Source organism: Corapipo altera, unplaced genomic scaffold, assembly GCF_003945725.1.
Source record: "Corapipo altera isolate COAL_440 unplaced genomic scaffold, ASM394572v1 2, whole genome shotgun sequence".
NCBI classification, from domain to species: Eukaryota; Metazoa; Chordata; class Aves; order Passeriformes; family Pipridae; genus Corapipo; species Corapipo altera.
In genome coordinates, this window is record NW_020884890.1 from 12373322 (window position 1) to 12396914 (window position 23593).

At 44.1% G+C, this 23593-nt stretch overlaps 1 protein-coding gene across 5 annotated transcripts in view; it reads left to right on the plus strand.

The window, feature by feature from the left end:
- Positions 1 to 2712: 2712 nt before the first annotated feature.
- The window catches only part of HTR1E (5-hydroxytryptamine receptor 1E), a 36921-nt gene continuing 16040 nt past the window's right edge, over positions 2713 to 23593 (plus strand). Inside the window, exons 1-5 of one of the 5 annotated variants that reach the window (XM_027645100.1) lie at positions 2713 to 2954; positions 18622 to 18891; positions 18985 to 19062; positions 19185 to 19305; positions 19773 to 20048. The gene's annotated coding sequence lies outside the window, so the exon portion shown is untranslated. Of the gene's footprint in view, positions 2955 to 3229; positions 3298 to 18621; positions 18892 to 18984; positions 19063 to 19184; positions 20049 to 23593 lie in introns of those variants that run through there. The other 4 variants (XM_027645096.1, XM_027645101.1, XM_027645098.1 and 1 more) reach the window with 4 other exon arrangements.

A 23593-nucleotide genomic window follows, 5' to 3' on the forward strand; every position in this document is an offset into this window, starting at 1 on the left:
GCAGTCATTTCAGCTCCTTTCACAGTCACATGAAATTAATTTAATTATTTTTTAAAAAATCTAAAGAATAATGGGATTTAATTGACTTAATGTGAAGCTTTCTGGGCTGTCACTCCACCCAGCTTCCGATCAACTTGTAATCGTTCAGCTGTGAGTGACTGACGTTTGTGTCTTTCATTAAGAGTCCATTGTCTCAGTTAAAATCCTTCCTTCCATGCTTAGTTTTGTGTCATATTGCTTTTATTTTTCAAATCTGTATTTTCATTGTCAGGCACCCTGGACAGAGGGCTCTCCACGTGTATGGGATTGACACAGCTACCTCCTGCTCCTAGAAGCAGGTTTCACCTGTCGCTGCAGTGTGTTAGGGGAGGATGGGTGAGATGCAGAGTCACTCCCTGAGACAAGACACATGCCATGTTTTATACAATCATGCACATGTCTGAATAAATACTACTCAGTTTTTATTTGTCTGACCGGCATGATGATGGCCCCACTGAAATTTATGGCCCTGTTATGGCTGATGTCATATGAACACATACCAGCCTTACCATCCTCCTCTAATCCCCAAACAAAAGTAAGAGATGTCAGAGACTCTATAGGAAGTCCAAGACAGAAACTCTCTTCAGCACTGATGACCATAAAAAATGCTTGGGAATCTCATTCCTTTGTTGTTCAAAATTTGAGGAAAGTATTAGCACATCATTAATGAGATCCAGAAGTGTTTGGTCTTCTTGATCTGTGCTATCTTCCACTCCCATTTTAAACCGTAGAGCCCTCCAGCAGTCTTGAACACCAGAAAGCACCAGGATAGAATCAGAGAATATACCAAATTGGAAGGGACTCAAAAGGATCATTGAGTCCAACCCTTAGCCATGCACAGGACCATCCCCAAAAGTCACAGCATGTACCTGAGAGTATCATCCAAATGCTTCTTGAACTCAGACAGGCCTGGTGTTGTGACCATATCCCTGGAGAGCCTGTTCCAGTACCCAACCACCCTCTGCATGAAGAACCATTTTCTAATATCCAACTTAAACTTCCTCTGACACAACTTCAGGTCATTCCTTCAGGACCTGTCAGGGGTCACCAGAAGAGATCAGTACCTGCCCTTCTTCTTCCCCTCACAAGGAAGTTGTAGACTTCAGTGAGGTCTCCCCTCAGTCTCCTCTTCTCCAGGATGAACAGACCAAGCTGCTCCTCATACGGCTTCCCCTCAAGGCCCTTCACCATCTTCATTGCCCTCCTTTGGACACTTCCCAGTAGCTTAATATCTTTCTTATATTGTGGTGCCCAAAACTGCACCCAGTATTCAAGGTGAGGCTGCACCAGTGGAGACCAGGGTGGGACAAGCAACTCCCTCGACCACCTGGCAATGCTTTGCCTGATGCCCCCAGGACACAGTTGGAGCCCTGTGAAACCCCACTAGTGACAGGTCACCGCTCTAATGTTACCCCATTCACTATTACCCTCTGTGCTCAACCTGCGAGCCAATTGCTCACCCACCACATGATGTGTTTATCCAGCTGTGTGCTGGACATTTTGTCCATCAGGATTCTGTGAGAGTATCCTTCGCTAAAGTAGGAGAGACAGGAGCAGAGACTTAGTGGAAGGAGTTTTAAACCAACAACCTCCACATTAAACCACAAGTATCTACAGCTGTGCAAAATAATACGATTTCTGGTTAGTGACAACTTCCTTAGACAAAGCAGAGGTTCTTTTACTTCCGTTCACTTATTGTTTTCCTTGTATCCCATGCATCCATCCTTCCTTACGAAAGCAGAAACCTTTTAAGACTGTCCTGTGGCATTTTTATACCAATGGTCTGATGTGTGGGGAAGCTTCCATCCTACCTGTTTTGGCAGAAAATATAGCATCAAAGTTGCATTTGGCAATGTAAACACTGCTGGTAGAAATTATGTCATTCTCAGAGGGAACAGGTAGTTGATTTTGAATCATTAATGGCCTCTAAACTCTCTCTGGTGTACTTCCATAGGGTATCTGTCACTCTGTACAGGCTATACAACGTAGAACTGAGCGACCTCACTCCGGTGTGCTCAGACAGCGTGGATGCAATGTTATAATCACAAAACACGCTCGCAAACGCACATGGCTCACACCACAGCCCCGCCTGCTCCAGGAGCGCGTCTCCGGCACCAGTCAGCACAGGGTGCTGACGGATGGGCTGCGAGGAGCGGGCAAGCCCCAAGCAGGCTCCAGGTTCCCAGACAGTCACCGCAGCAGGTACCAGCCCTCGGAAGCGCTCTGCCCGCCGACACACCTACTCTCCGTGCCGCTGCCCGCGCCAGCGCGGGCTGAGCTCCAGCTGGGAGCGGGGTGACCCAGCCCCGCAGCCGGGCTCCAGGCAGAGTGGCAGCCGCCCGCCGACCCACGCCCCGACAGGGCAGCGACAGCGCCCCTGACAAGGGCCCAGCCCCCACGCATCGCTGGCACGGACAGCGGCGACAGTCGTGCCTGAGCAGCGGCGACAGCCACGCCGGGGAGCGGGGAGAGGCGGCAGCTTGGGGCCAGGGCCGGGGCAGGGCCTGGCCGGGTGTCCCCGCGGCTCACCCGGCTGTGGGCGGGCGGCGGTGCCCCCTGGCGGGCGCGGCCAAGCGGGGCCGGTGCCGGTGCCGTGTCCCCGCCGGCGCGGAGCGGAGCTGACAGGAGCTGCCGCATCTTCATCCTTGCCTTGGCCCGGCCCCGTCGGCTCCCCCCGCCCAGGGGGGGCGGGAAGGCAGCGGGCGCTGCCCGCAGTCGCGGCGCGCCCCGAAGTGGATCCGCGCGGCGTTTCCCCCCCCCACCCCTCCGCCGCCGATAAATCCCAGTGCCGGGGGGCAGCGCAGCACTTGGCGGCTGCCGCGCTGCGGGGAGAGGACGTATCTCCCCAAACATCCCCTCCCCGGGGTGGCGACCCCCGCCCAGGGGCAGCAGGAGCCGCTACCGCCTGAGCCCAGGTGAGTGCCTGAGGCTGGGTAGCTGCGGGAGGAGGGACGGGACAGTGCGGGGGTCGCAGGGAGCTGCAGGAATGTACGGGGTGCCTCATCTGGCATCCCCCGCTGCTGCCCCGAGGAGACGGGCTGCAAGGGGAAACCTCGCTAGCACAGGGGAGGGCAGGCAGCAGGCTGCCGCCCTGTAGTCATTCCTAAGTTTTCCTTCGTGAGCTTGAGACGGCTCCCGAAGGTGTCCTTGAGGGCTGCGCGGCTCCAGTGTCCGTGGGAACCGTGGAGCGGGGGTGAGTAGCGGGGGTATCCCGCCCAGCGCGGCTTCCCCTCGGCGCCCAACGCTCCCGTTGTCCCGGTAAGCAGCGTGCTCTCCAGGGTTGTCCAGGTATCCCCTGTCGCTATTCGTGTTGGTGTGAGGTTGTCTTTAAAGTACTGGCCCTTTCTCTAAATAGGTAGAAAGGGCAGTGCTCTGCCCTCTGCTTTCCCATGCCTGGGTGGGGGCTGAGTGGTGGAATGATTCACAGGATGTGAAAATAGTTATTCTTAGTACTGTACAAGATAGACTGTACTTCTCGCTTCAGGACTGGACCTCCAGGGGCATGAAATACAGCTCTTGGACTGTCGATCTACCTGTTAGTCTTTGTGACCCAAAACGAGCATCAGGTGGAATAGACATCTTCCTTTGGTCACAGTCTGGAGTCTCCTTCAATATAGATGTGTAGAGAGATAGGGGGCAGACAACAGGGCTAGTTCATTTTGTTGTTTGTAACCAACCTTACACTTAAAGTTCATTATTTGGGTTCATGCTGACTCTAAATAATGGGCTATTAAAAGCATAAGGAATTTAATCTGTGTTTATTTCCTGGTGGCTGGGATTCTTACTGAAAAAATTCTGAAATGTTCAGCTTCAAAAGAAAGGAATTGGCATGTAATCTGGGTGTACTGGGGCTATAAGTTTAAAAACAAAGCAAACAAACAAACAAAACCAGAAAAAACCCACACCAATCTGTAACTCCGATGATATAGAAATAGCACTACTTTGCCATAGAGAAACATGTAAGTATGGTATCCACACAGTAAAATGCTTGTTAAATTCAGGTGGGGGCTTAGGTGTCATGAGCTTCGGTGGAATTACTGAGCTGCTGAAGACAAGGCTGAAGGCAAATGTGCTTCTGTGTTTCTCAAAACCAGGGCTTAAGTAATGCTCATTGAAGCATTCAGTCACATGAATCACAGTCGTTCAAAAGTTCAAGGCAAACCAAATCAGGGAAAACGCGGACTGAACAGCATCAGTCTCTCTGCACAGAACTAGGTAATCACTAGTGCTGTGGATTTTTCCTGTGTTTTTTTTAGGAGGTCTGCAAATATGGGCTGAGCAGTTCTTGACTGTCTTGAAATGCAGATTACAACCTCATAAGAGCCAGTAGCCCTCCATGATCATGGGCTGGCTTCAGCCTACATTTGCATTTCAGTCGCCTCTCAAACTCCAGGACTTGGGAGGGTAGCTTTCATATGCTCTATCCAATTTTAAAAGTGCAAGCACGTAGAGAATCTCTTATTTGGTAAGACTATGATCTGCAATTCATTTAGAAGCACCAAAACCAGATTATTGTCAGGCATCCGACAGATAGATAGTTGTCAGGAACCAGAGCACTTTCGAGCATGAAGAAAGAAAACATTATATAATTAAGATGTCCAAGGACTAGCATTTATTTCTAAGTAGCTTGGTTCTTCTGCAAGGTACTCTTTTATTCCTGTGAAATTAGAAAATGGTACTTAATTGTTACCTGTTTTTTCTCTGCTGACGAAGTCCTGTACATGCTGAAATCATCTGTATCCTTAGGTATCTTCCCATTCTTTTCAGGACGCAGATAAATACACCTGCCTTACAAGCTCCAATAAAGATGCACTTTCGCTTGTATTGTTATTTAACAACTTGAGGAGTGTACTGACAGAAGCAGTGTTGGTTTCACAGTTCTGCGTTAGCCTGTTGCTTTTGATGATGTGCCTTGAGCTTTGTTGTTGTTTTTTGGTTTTTTTTCTTTTACTGTAAAACCCACCAGCTTCATCAAGTGGCCACCTAAAGACAGTGGATGTTGGCTTTAAAACCGTGTATCCCTGATCCTGGTATGCCTGCTGAAATCCAGGTGTCCCTTACTGGCAATCGCGTTAGTGAGTAGAAGGGGAACCTGGCAGCAGCCCCTCTTCTGACTGAGGGGTTTGGATTTATCATAACCTTCCTGTAAGAATGACATATTTAAGACATGAAGATCTCTTCCAGGACACAAAGGGAGTAGTCATGTATAGTAAAAAGGAAGAAAAAATCTCAAAGTAAACAGCGAGAAAAGTCTTAAATCAGTTCAAAGCTATTTGGAGAGTCATTGGTCAAACAGTGAGAGGACACAATAAGAAAAAGGTCACCAGGCCAAACTCATCTCCATCTAATTACATTAAGTCTGTCAACTAATCCCTGACACAATTGACTAAAAAAATATCAGTCTGGTTCTCCTTAATAAAGTAACTAGTGTATTAAAAACACCAGCACCTATTTCTCTACAAGATCATGTATGTAAATACAGCTGCTTAGGGGCAGCCCTCATAAATTCAACAGGGTTTGACCTGTGTAAAGTTAACTACCTGCCCAAGGTTTTACTTCTGCAAACAGATGGTGGAGTAGCCCTTCTGAACCTTTCTACATAGATAACTTGATGCTCTTGACAATCCTGGCAGGAACAAATGTGGGGTCTGTGGAGGTCTCTGCAGGAAGTTCTGCAGGTCCGAATTTGAATGTAACTGAGGTGGAGATGTGATCTGCAGAAGTGAGTTGAGGAACGCCAGGTGGGAAGCATCATGCTAACCTGGGAATAACCTGCTGCACAAATGTAGTATGGGAAGCAGCTTGCCTGGTAGAAGTTCTGCAGAAATAAAAAGCAGTACTGAGAGAAAACCTGACATCTCACAGGGCTGCACAAGGAGGATTGCACCCTACAAAACATGTGGTGGGATTTGGTCCTGTGGGTCAGAATCGGTGAGATCTTGGCTGGAGGACTCTGCCAGCTGAGGACAGAGCTGTTCAGTGTGTCAGCTACCTGGTGAGCGTACAAGGAAGGGCTTAAAAATATGGTCTGAGGGAGATTCACCAGGCTCTTTAACCTGAAGAGTGGACTGAAGCAGGACATGCTCATAGCCCCCAGATCTATAAAAGAGGAAGGGTGTTATCTTCTCCCTGTGAAGCCAGCATGGGCTCAAGCGCTAGAGAAACCAGTGTGCTGGACTGCTGAGAAACTTCCCATGGAAAAAGTTTCTAAAGGCTCAGTCACATTCATAGCAGCAGCTGTACTCCCATCCAGGCAAGGAGATACCCTGAAAGAGTCACAGGGTGTCCTTAGATATCCTGGGCTTGGGTAGGACTTGGCAAGGGTGCTTTTGTAACGAGGAGCTCCTACTACAAAGGGATATCTTTCTTTGGTCTCACAGACAGCAAAGTCATCTTGGACATAAGTGTTTGGGCCTTTAAATTATATAGAATTCCTGGAAGCACATTGATGAGCCACATCACCTAACTCCTCTGCTCACATGGAACAACCCTTTTGCTTACTGTTTCTTCACATCCAGAAACAAGGTGGCAAAATGCCAAAACGAAGACCACCCTTTTAAAGACAAGGCTTAGTCTTACACATGGCAGTTGCCAAGGCTGTGGCTGCTGACCGAGTCTTCCTGGATACCAGTTTCCCTTCTGTTGCCTTTGCTGGCTGAATCCTTTCAGTTAGGTGGCTGTTTCTTGGCCTATAGAGTCTGCCTGCTCTCCCTGGACCTGCAGGGAAAGCACCTCCTCATCCCACTGCCGTGGCCAGGGGACATTTCCACTCCTGCCTCTGCTCTGGATTTCACTCCACACTGCCAGAGTTTCCTTCTTTATTACCCATAAGGGCTGGCTACTTCCCTTACCAAAGAGCTTGTGGGACATGGGCTGTAGCCTTTCCCTGCTCAGCCTCACTCTTGCAGGAAGACACAAAAGGACATCTCCACTGGAAGCAGGCAAATCAAGTATTTGTCTGTTGCAGAAGCTCATAGTAAAATTGCTTCTGAGGGTTACCCATGTCCTCTCAGGGGTCTGTCTGGGATCCTAAAAATGAAAAAGGTTATTCAATCTCTGCAGTACTCTCAAAAAGGCATGGTGGTACAATATCAGCAGCTCATCAAATACGATTTAAAAGCTAGGGCAGCACATTGCTAGCCCCCAGCATTGCCACTTGGTTACTGCCACTGGAAACCCTCTTCTTTCACACTTCTGGCCAAACACCACAGCTTCAGGTTGGCAGGGAACAGGCTGCACTGAGACCTCCAGCACCACCCTTGCAGAATTATCCTTCTTTTCCTGAAAGACTTCCCAAGTTTGGATATCCTGGGGAAATATCATGCTGATAGTTTCTAATTATGCTGCAGTTGGTTTACCAATTTATGCCTATTTAAGAGCTAGAAGTCATGGAAGGCCAGGACGGATCCCTTTAATGAACCTGCGTTTCAGATGTAGCAGCATCTCTTGGGAAGAGCTTTCAGAGAAGGGGTCAGACACATATCCATCTCTCTAAGTTGGATAGCCCAGTCCCAGTGTGGGCTACCTGAGCCCTTGGCTGTCTCCTGTCCCTCCAGACACCTTCTTCATGCCTCTAGGTGTTTTTGGAGCTACCTCTGCTGTGACAGCATGTCATCATAGCAAAATGCTCTCTTGAACTGTGCTCCATGGGTTGGGCCTGGAGCTGCTTCTGTCTCTGAGTGTCTTTCCTGTAGGAGGTGAATTTGAAGCCAAGCATATAAACTGAAAAGTACCATTCAGAAAGAGATTTATGGTCCTGTTTCATCTGGGATGCATATGTGGAATTATTCCCTGCCTGAAAGCACTGACTCAGAGCTCACATGTAAATTGCTGGGATAATTCCACTATTCTGTGTTTCACAGAATTAAATGTTCTCTGCCTTGCTTCAAGTGTTTGGTTAATGAAAATCTTTCAGTTTTCTCCTAGAGAGACTTTTGTAGACTGTTGGGCTGTAACTATGTCTTTCTGACTTGCAAACACACAATGACTGCCAGTCAAATTAATATCTTAATTTTAAAATGGACAACTTCCCATCAACACCACATTCTTGCAGTAAGGTTTTTCATTAGTAGCATTTCTCACGTATGAGAGGTTCTGCATGAGGGAAAATACCTGGAGCTTAGCAAAACTGTATCTGTGCTGTGTCTTAACTTCACATCCCAAAAAATCCAAAGGTGCAAAACTGAAGTTGGCTGCCCAGCAAGATCCTGTCATGGGAGTGGGCGATTGTAATACACAGGCATAATTCACAGGTTTATACAGCCAATAACTTCATTTTGACCCATTTACAATGACAATTCATTAAAGGACCGAAATAGCAAAACAAAGTAATTCTTAAACTGCTGAAATAGATTAGGTTCAGTAGTTATCGCCCAATTTTCAAACTGAGTGAGGTCTGAAGTGGGTTACACAAGCGGGCACACATACATTTTCTTTACTAGATGTTTTCCAACTGATTCTGCCAGGCTTCTAAGGGTCAGAACAGCATGTGCCTGCTCTGACCAAAGTGAAGTGGTCCAGCTGGGTACACACGTGCACCCAGCTCTCTGCTTGATGCTGCTTGCTGTGGTAGCTGTCTCTGCTCAGGTGGTTTTCTGTACAATTTGTGTTTCCCTGAGTTGTGACAGTCAAGAATCCACCTTTCTCTTTTTGATGAGCTGTTATATTTCATAAACTAGCATAAACTAGCCAAGCGGTCTCACAGAGCTGTAAATATTTGATAAAAACTTTGCATGGTGTGAGTGTGAACTGCACAGTGTAAGAGACAGCTAAAAATCAAATTGTGCTGGGCATTATCTTCTTGAATTAAGAGCCCAGATTATCACTGGTTTTGTTTACTGGACTGAAACAAATGTCTGAAATTCCTGAATAGTTGGACAAATTATGCATTAGGAGCTTGTATGAATAGAGCACTCACCTGGGTTAAAATTGCACTTTCCTGCTGTATGTGTATGAGCCTTTCTCTGGGCTGCCTTTCACACAGCAGCTTCTTGCTGAGCCTTAGGAGAGCTTTCAGGGATATTAAAACAGACTATTCCTCTGAAAAACAGTGATCATCTTGTCCATATTTGAATTCTTCCTGTGGGTCCTCAAAACAGCTAACCCATCAGACACATAGGGAAGGCCAAGAGGAGGTCTCATTAGCTATTTGAGCCTTTGGCTATTAGGAAACCTATGGTCTCCTTCTTCAGATATTTTCCAGTTGTGTCAGGTAATGCATGGATACAAAAGAAATCCCCCTCTTTTGTATCCACTTAGGCATAGTTATAGCCCAACAGTCTACAAAACTCTCTCTAGGAAAAAATGGAGATATTTTCATCAACCAAAGAAAAGAGAGTAAGAAATAGTAGTAAATTCTTAATCTAGTACTAGAAATAGTAGTTATCCAAAATCATTACAGTTTGTGCTTGAAGGCTGGTGTCAGAAGACCTCCTATGATGGGACTGTGCTTCCTGGTTGAGCCTTGGTGGAGTCCAAAATGCTGTCTGATTTTTAGGGGCAGGGACTACAGTTCTAGTTGCTCCTACTTGTGGAGAAGTTCATAAAAAGAAAGTAGGGAAATTTCTACATAGAATTTTTCTTATCATGATTAAAGAAGTTAAACTAGCCCTGTATTTAACCTGTTAATTGTGATGATTTCTGTCCTGTAGAGTTTGAGGCAACCACAGACTTTCTCTTCTTTCTGGTAGATGCAGAAGTGTCTGTGAAAGAGGGAGAAATCTTCCATTAACAGCAATGATGCCAAACTTTCTCTGAAACCTTCTCATATTAAATGACAATTGACATTTTTTAATGACTTAGTGTAGTCCAATTGTCTGTTTGAAAAGGCTACAGTATTTAGTGTCAAAATGCCAGTTTTCTATCACTGTTGGTTTTTGTCTCTGAGTTATGATTTAACATATATACTAAGCTGCTAAAAGTAAATGCTTGTCATACAAAAGTAAAACTTGCTTATTTTCCCAAGTATTTGATAATAAAAGAACTATTTTCAAACACAGAAGAAAAAACACATCATAAAGAAAACTGGAGCCACAAGAGATTTAGGCACAGCTTGTTTTGAGGCAGGTTTGATATGTAGGTGGGTGATAAATATACTGGGATTTGCTGGTGGAGATATTTGCAATTTTTTTGCTTGGTGTCAAAAAGCACGTCATGGATGTTTGGAAACTTATAATCGTACTGTTTCTGTTAACTGTTCCTGTTAATAAGTGCTAGCAGAGAACCCTGCCCGATGCTGCTGAAGAGCAGCCAGAAGAACAAGTGAGAACATCCTCAGCAAGCCCTAGGGACATCCAAGATCAGGGTGGAATCTGAGCTTGAGGTTCATATTAAGGTACCATTTGACATTACCAGGAAAGCCCAGGGGAGAAGTGAGGACTTGGCCCAATTACAGCAGTATATTAGAAGAAAAAATCCTGTCAAATTTCTTGAGTCCCTGATATCTATACAGATTCGCTGCATGTGTTTGGGCATTTTGTCCACATCCTTTAGGCACTGTAGATGCCAACTGGAGCCAATAGAGGTTTGGGAACTGCTGAGAATGTAAATGAGTTATTAATATATAAATCAGATAGGGGAGAAAATATTACTTAAGTTTCTTCCACACCATATTGAAACATTTCGCTTTTCTTAAGCCCATTTTCTTTACTCTTTGGTTGCTGAGGGAGTTTTCTAAGGTAAACTGCTATTATCCTGGCTCCTTTATAATTTGGGGGATTCAGCAGATGTGAATGGAGCTAAGTGCAGGCTCTTTCCCAAGCAAACACTTCCCAATGTGAAGGTTTTGCATACACTGTATATGAGATCCAGGCTGCGTCACACTTAAAATGATCCTGTAGCTTTCCCTCATGGACAAGGTGGGCTGGCAATTATCACCATCTTCTGGCCACACTCAATCCCACTCTGTGAGACTTGAGACCGTAGAACAAGTATCTCATTGCTCCCTATGTCTATATTCACCCTGGCTGTCCCTTGCAAGTGCTTCTGCCTGGGCATCAGAGGAGCACTGGAAAAATCCAGGGATTGAAAGAGTGGTTCCAGAGCAGCCAGGGACAAATGATGGAGAGAAACCTGAGAGTTTGCACCCTTAACTAAAGCAGTTTCCCAAAAGTGAATGACGTTGAGTTGCATCCATCTCCCATGCTTTATGAGTGTTTCAGGTATGACCAGCTCCTGTGTCACTGACCGCCCTGGTACAGGTATGGGGAGCTCATGGGGCTCTCCCTGCTGTGCAGCTGTGTCCTGGGACCTCTGGGACCTCCAGGAGTACACAGCCAGGAGCAAGCAGTAGGGCTGTTACTATACAGACTGTGGAGCTAGAACTTAGAACGTAAAATGTAAAAGTAGGTTAAAAATGAAGAGGCTAGCATTTATCTCATCTTGTGGTTTAATTTTTAATTTTTAATTCGATCTTCTCTTTTTCATGTATAGCACATTCTAGTGCAACCATTGAATAAGACATTCACCTAATGTTAAGAGCCACAGTAAAACAGTCCTTATTTACTGATACATTTATAGCCAAGAAGCTTGCAGACAGCATGCTCTGAGCTGTGTGATGATTTTAATGTGAGGGCGGCATTTTTATGGATAAAATTTCCATTATTTCATAACCAAGCTATTGTTTTCTACAGGCACACAATAGGCGTTATTCAGAAGGGGAGAAAAAAAATATATTTCTTTCAGAAATTATATTTTGGGTGCATGTAATACCTCTCTTCTCTGTGTATTTGATACTGTTGATACCATGGTCTATTTTCAGAAAAATAAGTTTTCTCTCTGAAACTGACTTATAAAATAATATTTTTAAAGTGTTGTCTTCAGCAGGCAAAGCATGATAGTAATTTTATTTTTAGTATTTTAAGCATAATGTTTTTACATTTTTGATTCAACAACATATATCTTAATGGAACTTTTAATGTAACAGCCTTTAAACCATTTCACTATCTAGTTCAGCAGTACCAACACTGATCTAATTTTGGGCCCTTTTAGATAGAATACTTTAAGCTGTTTCATGAGGCATGAAATCCTGCATGAGTGGTTCAAACTGTGTGTAATACAAGGCTGAGCAATACTGCGTGATCATGAAAATTATTCTGAAAATCAATCAGTGTGAATTTTCATTTTTGCTAGAAGGTTTTTTGGCAGATAGAGTTGGGGGGGGGCAGGAAACAGCATGTTATGGGGTTGAAAGGAGCTTGAAGTATACAGTACATGTGAAAATAGACCTTGGCCAGTGATTGCCAGCCAGATGATGGTAAGAAAATCATCAGCAAGCTATGCCCACTGATAAATGTCACATCCTGGCTGTGCCTAACAATGGAGCTAAATAGACAAAAATTCCTTGGTGGCTCCTTGCATTCCCACACTGAAGTGTCAACACAGACAGATCTAGCTGGTCAGTGCTTCTTACAGAATCAATGTTGCTTTTAGAAATGTCTCTGGACAACTGACTATTAGTAGGTCTCCAAAATGGTGTCTCTTTACCTAATTCCTCTGGGCCCTCAAAATTTGTATTCAATTTCTATTGCATGTCTGTCAGATGTGCTACAAAATAGTACCCCAAACTGCTGATTTCGTCTGCTTCTTAGGCATAAGTTTTCCTTGAAGCCATTTCCAGGACATTTTTGATCCTTCATCATCAGTTTGGGCAGATATGTTAATGCATCACCTACTTCCAATTACCCTCCAGTGTTAACCTTTTTGTGGTAGCATTTATCCCCAGTTACGTTATCTTTCGCACCGAATTCACACATGGACGTGGATATAGTCAGCACCTTTGGAAAGAACCGGAGTGCCTCTGATCATGTAGAGATCTCTATACCTTCACCTGTAAACTCTTTTCTAAATCAATGTCATTCAGGCAAAAATAAATACTTCTTATGACCCAAAAAACCACTTGCATTTTTATGACATTTCATCTTCCAAACATAACCTAGCTAAGAAGAAAACCATTTCTTATGGTGCTGATTGGGATCAAATGTGAGCTCTGTTCTCCTGCACCTGTAAGCTCTGTTAATGTCCTCATAAGTAAGATATATTTAGCATCAGCTATTTTTAAAAAAAACCTACTTCGTTAAGTAGAAAGTATTATTGTTATATATACTGCTTCTGGGACTACACAAAGGAAAGGGTCTGGGTTTGGTTGCGGGAGGAGTCCTACTGGTGAACTTTAGTTTTACCAGCCCACTGGTTCTTCTACAGTTGAGATTTCTCAAAGCAATGTCTTTCCAGGATGTTCAGATAGAGGGCAGGGAACTCAGTTCTGATTTTCTTCAGCCTTTCCAGAATTCTGACTTTGGTGAGACTTTCAACCACCCCAGTATTCCTCAAGTGAGGTTTTTTTCAATTTTTCCCTAGTTCTGTTGCACCTGGTCACTACTTGCAGGCAAGCAGCAGAACCACTCATACCCAAGGGGAGGAAACTGGTCCTGAAAGTGCAGCCCTGGGTAAGAGGAGACACAGGCTGCACTCCCAGATGAGTGGTGCTCTTGCTAATCTTGCTTCACAGAGGAGCCAGGTCGCATAATCTCTTAAAGTCCCTTCCAGCATGGCATTTCCAGTAGGACTTGGCTCCTGCATTTTTATAGCATCACATAAGTGGCATCTTCATGCTTTTCAGAGAGGGTGCCAAAACTTCCACTTTATTGGGGAATAATAATAATAATAAACCAATAAAATGTGGTTCGATATCCCCCATCCCAGCTCTCAGCGATTACACTTGTCTTCTCTTTGCCAATGTTAAATCATCTGACAAGGTTCTTGCAGTGCAGCATGTTGTCTAAAAACTGTTCATCCCACATCTCTCTCATCCTTTGCAATGTGGGGAAAATGCACACCACCATAAAGAAGCACTCAGGAACAGAATAAACACTGAGGTAGGGAATATCCCTGGAACACTTCAAAGCTGCTGTAGTTGTGTAGACCATGTGCTAATCCCCTTCATTTCTGGCCAGTGCTTTCTCTTGAAACAATAGGTGATGCTTTCTCTTGATGTGCTCTCTCTAACAGCCTAGACTTAACAGGCTGAAACTCAAGGGAAGTAGTTAACTGCTTCCCTTTAGTCTAGAAGTCAAGACCAAACAGAAACCTCTACAGAAGCCATATGGAAGCTGGAGGAAGAACTCATTGCCCTGTCAAGAGCTAATGACAGTGAGACAGAACGGGAGAGAAATTTCCCACTAACAAGCAGAGCCATCCTCCCTCTTAGCTTGCATTTTTAGCCCTATGTATGTTCCCAACACCCCACGCAGGACTGTGGGGATGGGATCCCTCGCTCCCTGTCACAGCCGTGAATGGCCAAACCAGCACCCCCCATGAGACACCCTGCTTTCTGTATGCTTACTCTCATATCTGCATGCTCCTTAAAAGGAGTTATTAAAGACTGCCTGGAATGTTTTGATATGTTCTTCTGATTTAAGGGCATCAATTTCAGCTACTGTAGCTCTGGCAGTGCTGGTTTTGCTATTTCCCTCAATTCCCAGCAGAAATTAAGCAGAGGATCTGAGATTCAGATGTTTGAGATTAATGGGATTGCTCAGGTATGGAAGCAGTGACAAAATGGAAAGTTATTCCTAGTAGAAAACGTAATTAGTCCCTTTCAGATCTTCAGTTTGACAGCAGTACTAGCATCAATTATTCTCTGCTGGGAATATTCCATTTTAACGAGGTTCACTGTAATATCATCCTTTCCCAGTAGTATTGGAGGAGAGAAGGCCTGTTCAAATCGTTATCTTCCTACCTTGAGATTTTTAGCATTTGAGCCTCCTACTTATCATCTAATAATTTGCCTTGACTTCAGCACCTGAACAATTCCTCTACTCTCAAGTGTCTGGAAATGAATTCTTTTTTTTCCTTTTTTTTTCCCCTTTTCATTTCTGGAATGAGTCTGCAATCAACAATGTTTCCAAGCTAAAAGGTATTATTACAAGTAAAGCTAAAATCCTCAGTGTGTGGAAAACATGTCAAAATAATCTGGCAAAGCTATAAGGCTGGGTCTTGGGGAGAAAAGGTAGCTCTATTGTGTTGGTTTCAGCTTAATCGGGAAACTGTGTCAACTCTGGGTCTCAACTCCTACTCCTGCAGGTCACAGAAACTCTTCCGAGCACACCATCTGCAGCTTCTTCCAAAGGTATTAAATTGTCAAACTCTGAATTCCTCAGGTGCAAAATACGCTGTATTTTTAAGAGTGGTGCTGCTGTCCTAGTGCATGCTTCTTGGGGAGTTTAACAGAGCTAGATGCAGTTTGTGCTGTTAGGTTTTCTCAGGCCAAGGAGATCCTTCTTCCCTCCATGCCAGCATTGGTGATGAAACCTCACAGCCCTATGCAGAAGTCACACTTTCACTTAGTTTCTCACTCTGCTGTTCCCTCTCCCATTTTGCCATCTATAATCCAAAAATACCATCTCCAATTTAGATTTAGATGCACAGCTGTGTGACTCAATCCCCTAGATAGGTTTGATAATCAGCCTTTATGCACAGCTCCAAGTTATTTTCAGTAGAGGACTGCTGAAAATAATCAGAGAAAAAATTTAAAGAAATTGTAAGTAATCTCCTTTCCCACACCTCCATATTGGGACACTCTGTGGGTAAACATCTCTGAATAAAGCTGTTCTAAACTAAATAAATCACTGGCTTTGGTGGGTATAAAATGAGGCTGGCAATAAAACCTACATAAAATCGCATCAAGATGTTGAAGTCCTACCCAGAATGCAATGGGACTGGTGTACCCTGCTGCCAGCACACCCGACCACAGCAGCTCACAGACACTGTACCCTGATGTGGCCCATTTCTGCCTATGTGGACTTGCTGTTCAGATGTCCAGAGCAAATTGCCAGCTCTTTGCTCAAGTGACACCTCGAGAGGTGGTGAGACAAAATGAAGTCACTGTTGTGACACAAAGTGTAGAGAGGGTATGATGAAACTGGTGAAGGATCTGGAGCACGGGTCTTATGAAGAGGAGCTGAGGGAGCTGGGGGTGTTTAGCCTCAAGAAAAGGAGGCTCAAGGGAGACCTTATCACTCTCTACAAGTACCTGAATGAGGATTGTAGGTGGTGGGTCAGTCTCTAAGCTAGAGAACAAGAGGAATAAGCCTCAAGCTGCACCAGGGGAAGTTTAGATTGGATATTGGTAACAATTTCTTCACTGAAAGGGTTGTCAGCATTGTAATGGTCTGCCTGGGGAAGCAGAGGAATCACCATCACTGGAGGTATTTAAAAGACATGTAGATGGTGGCACTTAGAGACATGGTTTAGTGGTGGACTTGGCAGTGCTGGGTTAATGGTTGGAATCGGTGATTTTAGAGGGCTTTTCCAACTAAACTGTTCTGTGATTCTGTGATTGCCATAGCTGGACAACATCCAGCTTCAGCCCATGGGGCCTCCAGAAGGGTTACTAAGCTGGATGCTTTTTAAGGGCTCCCAAAAATGTTTGTGTTCAGCAGGGAAGCTCTGCTGTCTCTGCAAAAGCAGAGGGCTCCCACAGAGATGTTTGCTGCTGGCTGTTATGTTATACAGGCAGTCCAGTTGTCATAGGGTCTTAGATGAAAATGAAAAGGCATGTTTAAATCTAGTTGTGCTGAATAACTTGATTAGTTGAAGCGTTTATGATAATTGTATTGAAACCCTCATTTTCATTGATGGGGTTGTTTCTGCAAATTATTAACAATTACAGGTCACCCTTGAGATGGAAGCATCTTAAACCTTGTTGTAAAAGCTTTGAAAAAGTAATTCATATCTTATTTACTCTGTCACCAGATCATTTAATGTGCTAATGCACTGGGAATGTCAAGCTGTGCTGATAAGAGCAGAGTTTTCCTTCTCTTCGTTGTTATTCCTATGTAAATATAATTAAGGCAAGAAGTGTCTTAGGGGTGCCCTATCACATGCGTCAAATTAGCTCCCTTTTTGCCTTGTAAGGCCAACACATGCAGAACTGCAAGGTTTCTGGGAAAGAGCCATGGCTTAGGGCAGCATCTTACATATTCAGCCTATGCTGGCTCTGTGCGGGGAATCCTCAAGGGTCATTCACTGGGAACTAAATACCTGTCTCATCTTCAGCATGGCAACAGACCCAGCAAGTACTGCTGGAAATACTGTCATATTTCATGTTAGGTTGGTGCTTAAGGTGTTCTGAATTTAGGTTTGTATTGAAGCAAGACTCCAGCAAACATCGAGTCTTGGGAAAACTGGAATTGAGCAATTTTGGAGTGATTCTTCCAAAATTTGTGGGAAAATGGAAATCTTTTCACTATCTGCCAAAGGCTTTGTATTAGACCTGTGAAAAAAGGTATGGAGTGATATAAAGAGCTCATGCATCTGCATATCTGAGGACTGGAGCCAACATGCTCCAGCAAAGCTTTCACATATCACAGGGAAGAGTACATCAGGGCACACTGAAAACATCCAAGATACAGGGGAGGACAGTCTTTGGACAGAGTTATATCTTTAGGGTAAAGTTTGAAATTTGATAATTATTCTCTAAAGCACCACAAGGAACTAGCAGTATTCAGTGGGGATGAAGTAAAGATAACTTCATCTGTCTGCTGGAGGCTTCAGTTTCTCAGAGACAGGCACTCTGATAAAGGGTGACTTGATCCCAGACTACCTAGCAAGCAATCATTTGAGTTACTCAGTATACAGACAGAGTAATTTAGCCAGTGGTCTATGCATGTTGATGACCCCTACAAACCAGACTGATTTTGATTAAGTGCCCAAGAGTGGTTTCAGATGCTCGATATAAGACCTTTTCAGATAAGGAACCTATTGTGACTTGGTCAAACCACTCCATCACTACGCTATATAATTTGAAGCATATAATTTGACGCAATGTAATCCATCAGAGTTCATCTATCTCAACTGAAATGACTTTGTACATGAATATATGAAATTGTAATGCTGTCTCATTTTCCAGTTCCCATAAATTAAATGTGTTCAGTAGAAGACTGAGAATGTATAAGTGAAAGGATCATCTCTCTGCCCTTTTACATTGACAAAGGTTGTAGCAGACTACAACTAAAAAGTAGTCATTACTTTAGTCACAAAAGACCCTAGAGTGAACACAATACAAAAAGAGAATTAATAGTATGGTACCTGTGTATGATGGGACTGCAGACAGACACTGAAGCGTCAATAACTTGAAGTGAGAGTGGCTGCTGTTGTTGCCTTTTTTTTTCTTCAAACTACTCCAACATCCTGTGCCAAATAATTTTGACAGCTTTCAGCTATGAGGGAATACATAGGCAAAATTTACTGCTATAAACATATATTTAGGAGGAGGATGGAGTAATTTTCTGTGCTAACCACTGTGCCATCAGTACACTGTTGAATTGTGAGTGTTTACTGCATGATGTGCATTGTTTTTTCATTTCTGTTTACATGGCTTTTTCTACACTAGTTCCACCATCTTAGCAAAATATCAAATACAATTGTCTTTCCTAGGTTTCAGCTGAGAGATCGACCGGAATAGCCAGTCAATATAACAATGCTCACAAGGATGCAGGGATGAAGATAAGACAAACCATAGTAAGCTTGGTAGTATAGCAGCATCATTAACCTTTTTTTTTTCCTGCACTAAATTTTTCACAGACAAGAGCGTTAGTAATTTTAACTTTGATTGAGAACTGCTATTATCCACTCACAGCATGTGGGAGCAAACAGGCACTTGGATAAATCACAAAAAAAAGAAAACCACTTAGCATGCTGCTTCCCTCAAAAACACTTTTTCTGAAGGTATAAAGCTGAGTGCTGCAGGGAGAGCATGTGTGAAGAGAGAAGCAAGGCTACAACAGCCCGAGGAAGCATGCTCAAGGTCAGCCTCTCTCACAGAAGACTGGGAGGTCACGTTTGATTTAGAAGGTATTCTGATATGTTTAAAAAATTTAAGTAATTAAATAATTCAGTGAATGAAAGCCATCAGGATTCTAATGCAGTGTTAATGGGGTCTTTCAGAAATCGCGAAGATGATTTTCCTGAGTGACATAACTGCAGCCATTAGCAAACTTATCCAAAGGCAATCATCCATTAAAGGTGAGTGCCTGCACTTCCTCAATGCAGAGTAGCATGAGGAGCAGCACAAGCATTCTTGTTTGCAACCACTGAAATGAGACACCAATGAATAACTTCTGAATTGCCTCATTTTCCTCCTGCAGGCACTCAGCCCTGGGGTGTATTTGCCACCCTTCAGCACTGGATGAAGCAGGCAGTGACTCCACCAGCATGAGTATGCCGGAGGTCTTCTCTACAACCAGTGCTGCTCCAGCAGATTGCTAGGTGAGAAGTAAATCAGACCGATTTGAAACATGGAGTACTTCTGACATGGTCATTGAGAAGAATAAGACTTGCTGGACAGTCTCCACAAAACCTCAACACTCTTTTGGACTGGCATTTCTTACCAAGTGTGCCAGCAATGTCAGCATGAGAAAAGACAACTAGGAGTAAGGGCTACAGCTACTCCTTTAACACTGTTGGGACAGCCTCCAGAGTAAATTTCCAGCTCCTACTGAATCTGACTGGATATATCTTCTATGCCAATGCCCTTGCAAAGAACCAAAACCTTTTGGAGGATGTTTGGAATTTCATCTGGGCTGTGTAGAATCCAGCAATAAATTATTCCAATATAAAGGTCTAATACAGTTAATAGATCCTATAAAACTGTCTACTGTGTTTCATCATATTTAATTTGCTGCAACAACCTGCAGACATCCGAGCTGTTTCAGCTTCCCTTTTATAATCATCAGGTGCCCTGAGAGAAGCTCTCCCAGCTGAGGAGTCCCTGTGTCACCAGCATCTCTGCATAGACAGGTGGTGCAATGCCTCCAGAGCATTCAGCTGCTTCTCATCCTCCAGCATATCCCAAGTGAAGCATCTTCCCCACCACTGTGGGGAGAGCCACAAAGGGCCCTGTGGCGCAGTCATCCCACAAAGAGTGGGCAAGGAGGAGGGCAATGCCAGCCTCTGGCCACCTGTGGCTGCAATCTCTTCTGGAGTTTGGGATTGCCCAGGCTGCACAGCAGGTTGGTGCATCTCTCCAGGGATTTATCTGGAGTTATTCTCCTGTTGTATTTTGTGGTTTATGAGGGATAAGATTCACTACCCCAACAGCTAGCTCTGCTGCCTGTGCCCCTGAGATAGTGCTTAGCATGAGAGCAATCTGGTGTCCCACAGTCTGTGGGATGGTGGGACTTTGCTTCTTGCACGGGCTGGAGCATCACAGAGGTGTAGTCCATGTCTTCCAGCCTTTGGTCAAATGGGCTCACATACCACAGTAGGTAGCAAATGGCTGTGGCAAAACAGGGGTGTTGGGCTAAAGGGAACAGACCTACATACCTTAAACTTACCTAAGAAAAGCAGGTTACTTTAGCTGCTGCCCAGACGAAGTGTGGAACTGCTGCTGTTGTCATTAATTTAACATTGTTTATTTTTTTTACCTGAAAGAAACTTTCCTAGGCAGACGTGGATTTTCTATTTAAACTAGAATAAGTTGAGATGATGGTTCCCTCATATATTTTCTTGTAATATATGTGACAATTGTTTTAATCATAGAGTTATGTAAGTTGGCCTCCAGAAGTCATCTAGTCCAACCTCCCTCTCCAAAAGTAAAAAATACAGGTTAGTCACCTGCAAGTGTATTGTGCCACATAAGGAATCATATTAAATGATTTTTCAGGAGATTTAAGGTGTGTTGTGAAAGAAAGCAGCTGAGATATTACCTATCTCCCTGTTTCATGGGAGTGTTGGTCTACTGCAGGCTCAGAAGGCTCTGCAGCAGAATCTGGACAGGCTGGATCAATGGACCAAGGCCAGTTGTACAAGGTTGGAGAAGACCAAGTGCCCAGTCCTGCATTTCAGCCACAACAACCCCTTGCAGCATTATAGGCTGGGGGAAAAGTGCTTGGAGACTGGCCCATTGGGAAAGGACCTGGAGGTGCTGGTTGACAGCAGCTGAACACGAGCCAGCAGTGTGCCCAGGTGGCCAAGAAGGCCAATGGCATGCTGGTTTGGATCAGCAATAGTGTGGCCAGCAGGACCAGGGCAGTGATTGTCCCCCTGAACTCCGCCCTGGTAAGGCCACACCTCGAGTGCTGTGTCCAGTTCTGGACATCTCAATTTAGGAGGGACATGGAGGTGCTGGAGCTGGTCCAGAGAAGGGCAAAGATGCTGATAAAGGATCTGGAGGGTAAGTCCTACAAGGAGCAGCTGAGGGAGCTTTGGTTGTTTACTCTGGAGAAAAGGAGGCTCAGGGGTAACCTTATCACTCTCTACAACTACCTGAAAGGAGGTTGTAGTGAGGTGGGGATCAGCCTCTTCTCCAAGGCAACTAGTGACAGGACAAGAAGAAATGGCCTCAAGTGGTGCCAGAGGAGCTTCAGGCTGGACGTTAAGTGGAATTTCTTCACAGAAAGGGTTGTGAAGCATTGGAATGGGCTGCCCAGGAAGGTGGTGGAGTCATCATCTCTGTGAGTGTTTAAACAAAGACTGGACAGGGTACTTAGTGACATGCTCTAGTAGACAGGATGGTATCTGGTCAAAAGTTGGACTTGATGATCGCAGAGGTCTTTTCCAACCTAATTGATTCTGTGGTTCACTGCCACCAAGGATGCTGCAGCTGGAGACAAAGGATAATGGGGTATGACCAATACATAGCAATGAGAGTCTACCTCTGACCCTCCCATCTCCTTTCTCAGTGTGTTCAGGTGCCAGAACAAGCTCCCAGCAGAAGGTGGCTGTGCCTTGAACCCACTGGGGAAGTCCTCAGCAGGACAGGACAAACTCGATGCCCTGAACTTTGGGGCAGGTGTGCTGATAGGATGTTTCAGCAGGGGCAGAGCACTCCTGTGAAGGCCAGTCAGGATTTCGCATTCCATCAGATCTATTTTGTTTTGGTGATTTCTGAATTCTAAATTCCTCATCGTAAGCGGTGCCATGTAAGTCCAGAAATAAACTCATGTAGCGGTGACACAGAATCACAGCAGCTCCTTTTCTTACCCCGAGTTCTACTGTGTTACATTGGTATAATGTCCTAGAGACTCTAACGTGTGAAGGAAGAATATTTACCTTGCACAAGCTTTGACTGAGGAAAATTTACTCAGTCTGGTAGGGTCTTTATGGACCATCCTGTTCAGAAATTAACTCTCCATCCAATTAATGTCTCACACAGGTTGGTATATGTTTGCTTTGGAGACAGAGAAGAAATGTTGCCTGGTGAGCAATGTTCACATTTAATGAAGCAGGAGGAGTGTCAAGCCTGGCAGCTTGTCCAAAAAGGATTAGTATTATTGTCTGTTGCTGTCCATCATCTCTCACTGCAAGCAATACTGGGCTGCGTATCAGCTGTAAAGCTGACAGCATCTAGAAAGTGAGACAGCAAGTCTTCCCATGTGGGATGAGGAAGCCTTAAATGCCATATAAGTGTTCCAGCCCTTGCTGGAGTGAACAGGGGTCATGCAACGTCAGCTCCTTTCCTTTTGTCACCTCAGGGGCAGGTGAGTCAGCACGGTCGTGGTGTTCATGGTTAGAATTCAAAATCTCAAACTAATGAGGGTCTTCAGGTCCTTGGACTTTCAGTAAATATTTAGGGAATAACATGCTGGTTGTACAATTACATACTAGTTTTGTATGTACAAAACATACATAATACACATATTTTTAGTCCCTGTATGAGTTAGAGAATGTATGCTCTTTTAATTTTATAGAACTGATAAATTTTAAAGCATTTTGCTTTGCTATATTCACCCTTGATCCCACAGTAAGTTCTACCCAAGCCTGTATCTACACAAGCTTCCTGAAGCAGATGTCTGATAAAGCAAAAGAGACAGACACTCTCCATCTTCTACCCCTTCATCTTTCCCTTCATTTGTGTGTCAGAGTAAATCAAGGCTTTGCTTGTGCTGCTGATTAAAGTACTCTGGTTTAATCCAGAAATTAATATTGTTCTTAGTGAGAACAATACATTTGAAATGCACATGGTAGGTGTCTAATGTGTTATACCCTTAAAATCAGTCTTCTACCACTGAGACAGGCACCTGGGGGGAGCTTCGCAGGGGGATTCTGGTTAATTTTTTATTCCATGACCCTTTCCTTGTTAGCATGATATTAATATCTCTTAATTGTTGTGAGTATTAACTGCTGGAGCAAAGTACAATCGAGGGCAAGACACGTTCACATAAGCATTTTTCTCATTAATAAAAGGCTATGTGAATAGGATGTTATTAGCATGAACCACAGTCTTCTGTATTCAGTATAACCAATTTACTACAAGGGGAAAATAGAAATTTAGTATATGTAGTTTATAGCTGAAAAACATATGACTTCCAGTGGCATTCTGCTGAGAATTAGAGCCAAGTACTGTCCTTTTTCTTTCTGCATCATACACACCAACTCCTGTACTCTTCTTCCAACAGAGTTTGAATCATCATGTTTTATTACACCTGCTAAAGGACAACTCAATCATTTTAGTGGGGGAAATTTTGTAATTACTCTATATTTATGTTGTATTTGTGGGTTAATTGTATTATGCTTTTGGGTTTTGACAGGTAATTATCACTAATTCATATAACGA